The 5229-nt window shown below is 32.2% G+C and overlaps 1 pseudogene; it reads right to left on the reverse strand.

Annotated features, from left to right (window-relative positions):
• Positions 1-1633: 1633 nt before the first annotated feature.
• On the reverse strand, positions 1634-2419 carry LOC113175960 (calcyclin-binding protein pseudogene; annotated as a pseudogene).
• Between the last annotated feature and the right edge of the window lie 2810 nt (positions 2420-5229).

Here is a 5229-nt window from a genome sequence, read left to right on the forward strand (position 1 = left end):
TGCAATGAACCACCCTAGTTACTTGTATGTTTCCATAATGAAGTCAAGGCAGTCTCATAATAATGTGACGGCTACACTATTACCAAGAATCACAAATAGTTGAAAATATTTTCTTTCATTTTTTCCACTTTCAATTATAACTTCTTATGAAATTAATTCAAATTATATTTTAACATCTCTTGAACAAATTCCTCAGCATGTGTTACTCCAGCACTCAATATCCTAATATTAATAAGTTCACTTAAAAATGTTTTGAGATTAAAATTTTGATCTTAACTTTATATTTATATAAAACATTTACATCAGTCAAAATATAATGTAATGAATAAAATTAGACTAACAGAGTTGATTTCTATTCTAATTATCTCCACACTTTGCACTTCAAGTTCCTCCCTCATATGCAACATTTTTTTCACTTGTGTAATCATTTTTCAAAAGTAGTTGGTCATATGCATTTATACAATCAACCTTCTGCATCTGTAGGTTTCACATTCATGGATGCAACCAAAGCTGAATCAAAAGTATTCTGAAAAATATTGCACCTGCAGTGAACACATGAAGATGTTTTGTCATTATCCCCTAATCAATATAGGCTCAGAACTCTTTACATAGCATTCACATTATACTAGGTATTAAGAGTAATCTAGAGATAATTTAAAGTTTATGTTAGGATGTTCACGTTGGATTCAAATACAATGCATTTTATATAAAGGAGTAGAGCATCTGCATGTTTTATAATGAGGGAATTCCTGGAACCAATTCTCCTAAGTGTATTCCCCATCATTCCATAAGCAATAATCTGCCTTTATAATTGCATCTTAAAGATAACTATTTTAGTCAGCTTTCATAATTGCTGTGACCAAAAGACCTGACACAAACTATTTTAAGCAGTTAAACTTTTATTTGGTGCTCATGGTTTCAGAGATCTCAGTCTATACATATCTACAGATGGCTGGCTGGCTCCATTCCTCAGGATTCAAGATGAAAGCAGCTCAGGACATCACATCAGGAAGCAAAGAGACTCCACAGCGTGAGTGCGTGTGTGTGTGTGTGTGTGTGTGTACACGTTATATATTATATATAATGCATGTATTTAATATATAATTATATTATATATCATATGATATATATCATATATTATATGTATGTATATATCCCAAAGGCATGCCCACAGTGACCTACCTCCTTCAACCACCCCTCATCTACCTACAGTTATCACCCAGTTAATCCCTATCAGAGGATTAATGCAATGATTAGTTAAGACTATCATAACCCAATCACTTAACATCTCAGCTTTCTTACATTGTCTCACACATGAGCTGTTTGGGGGATACATCTTTTTTTATGCAAAAATTCAGGTTTTACTCTTATTACATTGGTGGGAACTGATGTCACTAACTTAAAGTCAAGCAAAGACTTCTAGCTGAACAAAAATACATAATTTATCATTTTCATTAGGTAGGACTTGCTTTTTACATTTCAATGAAATGCCATATAACTCTTTCTTGGGGGTGTGGGGTGAGGGAATGACCAGGTACCAATGAAACCATCTTTGGAGTAAGTATTTAATAAGTACATTTTATTTAAATAAATCCTCCAGTAAAGGAGAATTTACTGCCTTTACTGTGTAAATAGTTATGTCAAATTTATATGTGCAGCTCTCCAACATTCCCTTATTGGAAACATCCATATTTCCACATCACAGTTCCCCAAAAGACTCAAATGTCTCAAAATTCTGTATCTCCTTTGGCTTGCTTCTCTTGATTCCACCCAGGCTTTATTAGTGGTTCGCTTCATATCATCATCTCCATCTTCATAAATTTTCTTTAGAACATTCATTAATCCTTCACTAGGATCTGTTTTGGTGTCATATGAAAGCTTTTCTTTCTCTTTGCATTCTTTTTCAACCTGAGTCAAGTACTCCCCACTGTGTGTTTTCTGCTTTCTTTCTACATAAGATGAGAACTGTATCAGTCTTAACTTTTTTTGGACTGCCTTTTACAGAGATGGGTTTCAAGAGATTTTTCACAATCATGGAGTAACTCTTTCCATTTGGATTCTTTACCAAAAGATCGAATGACCTCTTTGTGAAATGAACCTGCACATTCTCGGCGGGAACTTGATGAACTCCCGATAAAGTGATATAGATTTTCACAAAATTATCTGATTGATCCCATCCATAATTACTGATTTTCAAGGTAGATCCTGTTGTGATGGGAGCAACCACAGCAGGTGGCTTTTCATTGTCAAGAAGTTCTGGTTTCTTCTATGATTTCTGTTGCATCTTGTTCTTTATTTCTGTCTCAATCTTGTTTTTTTCTGCTCTAAGAGCATCACATACTCTTTTCCTAGTGGTCTTTTCCATCAACACTTTTACCTCTTCTAGATTATTCTGCAGCTCCTCCAGAGCTGAAGCCATGGTCTGGTCCGCCTGGGTCAGCCTGCAGCCCACACTGGGGATATATCTTATTTAAAGCATAAAAATAACTTCATAGATCATATATGAAAATACAACTCATTCCTTTCCGGAGTTGCCTTGTGACTCATTATCTAATTGTTCTATAATTTGTTTAATCATTTTCTGAAGAATGAAAATATGGGATTTTTTTGTTGTTGTTGTTTGGTTTTAGGTTTTTTTGGGGGGGTAATTTGTTTAACTTCTTCAAAGAATAAACATGTGTATACTAATGATTTTAATTTAAAGGCAGTTCGGGGGCAATTTGAGGGGTGAGGATATAGCTCAGTGGTAGAGGACTTTCCTAGCATGCATAAGGCCCTGGATTCAGTTCCTAGCACGACAGTACAACAAAATAAATAAATAGCACTTGAAAACTACATTGAAACCAAACAGATGACAATACTTACACAGAATATTTAATAAAAACTACATGCCCTTTCTGTCAGAATTAGAAATTGTTTCCCTCTGCTGACTAGTTTGATTATTTGATTGCACTGAGCTAGAAATCTCTTGACATCTTCAGCGAGAAAGCACTTCAGTTATTTTACACTTAAAATGTAGAGTTGAACCTTATTAACTATTATTCACTTTGAGTACTCCTCTGAATGAAGAAAGGGACATTTGATCACTGATCACTGCAGTAATACTGAGCCCTGAAAATTAGTTGTTGACCACTGGCTAAAGTCAATTCCCCACTGGAAACACATATATTTATACTTCTTTTAATTACCTTTTGCAAAACATGAATTACAGGCTAATTATGAAAAGTAGTCACAAGTTTCTTTCATATTGTTTAGGTACAAAGGAAAAGTGTCATTTTTGTTTGTTCCTAATTTATAAATGAAGAAAGTATACAAATTGTGAAAAATTGAATTCTTTTCAAGCAAAGGAAGCTTAATCAGGGATTTACAGATGTTACTTTTCTTTCCCTTTGCAATGTAGATCTAGGCTATTTTTCTATAATGGGACACCAGAATTTACAAATTCTTAAAGAACAATGGTTGTGGTCCAACAGTCACATTTCTTTCAACAAAGGGAAAAAATTTCTTATGGTCTAGTTAAGTTCTCAGGTCAAATACAAAGACTATTCTTATGTAATTGTAAGAAAAATAAAGTGGTTTTATGTATCCAAACTTCATTAAATTTCTGTATTAAAGGTCTTAATTGGTTCAGCGTATGCAGAAGTCCCCATTAAAAAGTATTAGAGTTTTTATATCAGGGAGGCTAGATTTACATATCTAAAACATCTTTGAGAAAGTATATATTTGCTTATTACTTTCTCTTCATTCATCTGGATGATAAACACTGCATACTTATTATATGAAGATAATTTCTAATAATAGCACTCTAATATATATAATTTTGTTTATAAGAAATAAAATTTAAATTCCTCCAACCATGACTGCTAATTTGGGGACATTTTCTAGAAAATAATCTAAAAATAATCTAGAAATTATGCCACAGTGATAGCTCTATGAAGCAACTTCTTTTATTAAGAATACTGTTTGTTTTATCAAAAATGATCTTTAATAGGAGGGAAATAGAACAAAATTATTTTCCTCTTTCTACATATCACTTAAATTATTCTCCCTTTGAGTTATTCTTCCTTTAAATATATTTTTATCTTATGAATGCAATGATATTGACAGCTAAAGAGAATTGTCTTTTAAAGGTTCTAATGGGCTAAAGGTATTAAAAGAAAAAATTAGGAATAACTAGTCTTGTTATTATAACTCACACTTCTAAATATTTTCATGCCCTTATCATTGGTACACTTTTATCTTTCTCATTAGATATATTATCTGAATCACTAATACATCAATACACATTTTAGTCCTGAAGGATATATATATATATATCCACCATTATGTTATTATTACTAATGACAGAATAATTATAATTTATGTTCAAGTTCAGTATGTCTACAATGTCAAAAATTGACCAACTTATTTCTAAAAGTTGATTCATTAAAAAATAGTATATTTGTCTTGTCACCAGCTATTTAACAGAATCAGACTTTACATTTACAGAAAAAATATTCGCTTTTATTTATTGCAGCCTTTCAGCATATGTAATCAAAGTTGTTTTTTTTTCCCCCTTAGAGGTTGTCAGCAGGAAAAGATAAATTTGCGGTAAATGATGACTTCATAACCTGCAATTATGCACATAAATAAATTAGCACAAAATGAAGTATTATCAATCTTAATGCACATTGCAAAATTGGGAGAAACATTAGTACAATGACTGTAAATTTGTTGGTTGAGAATCGGTGATGTTAGATTTACTAAAATATACTTCAGAAATTGTGACCATAGAATGAAATGCTAAATGCTACCTCTTTTCTCCACAAATACACATAACACTTTACCTGACCACAAAACAATTGAAATTGCCTGTGAATCCAACCAGCAGTTGCAATGATATTGAACTAATGAGCCCTAAATGGAAATTAATCTTCATGTGTAGCTTACCTTACTTTTTTTCGAAAGAGAGCCCATATTGATCAAATTAAAATAGTACACAGCACTGTTTAGGAACAACAACAACAAAAAAAATTGTTCCCTATACACAGACCTGATAACCTTGCAGGGGCAACAGCAACAATGAAGCAATCTAATATTTAAAAAGGCTTTCAAAGGCTGGAAAAAGATGGAAATATTTTTTCCATCACTCCAATAAAACAAGTAAGATTTTATTACATGATTGCTAGCCAGTTATGTATTTGATTATTAAGAGTCAAATAAAAAGAAAAGGATAACTTTCTAATGCTT

The sequence above is a fragment of the Urocitellus parryii genome, chromosome 14 (assembly GCF_045843805.1).
Source record: "Urocitellus parryii isolate mUroPar1 chromosome 14, mUroPar1.hap1, whole genome shotgun sequence".
In the NCBI taxonomy this organism is placed as follows: Eukaryota; Metazoa; Chordata; class Mammalia; order Rodentia; family Sciuridae; genus Urocitellus; species Urocitellus parryii.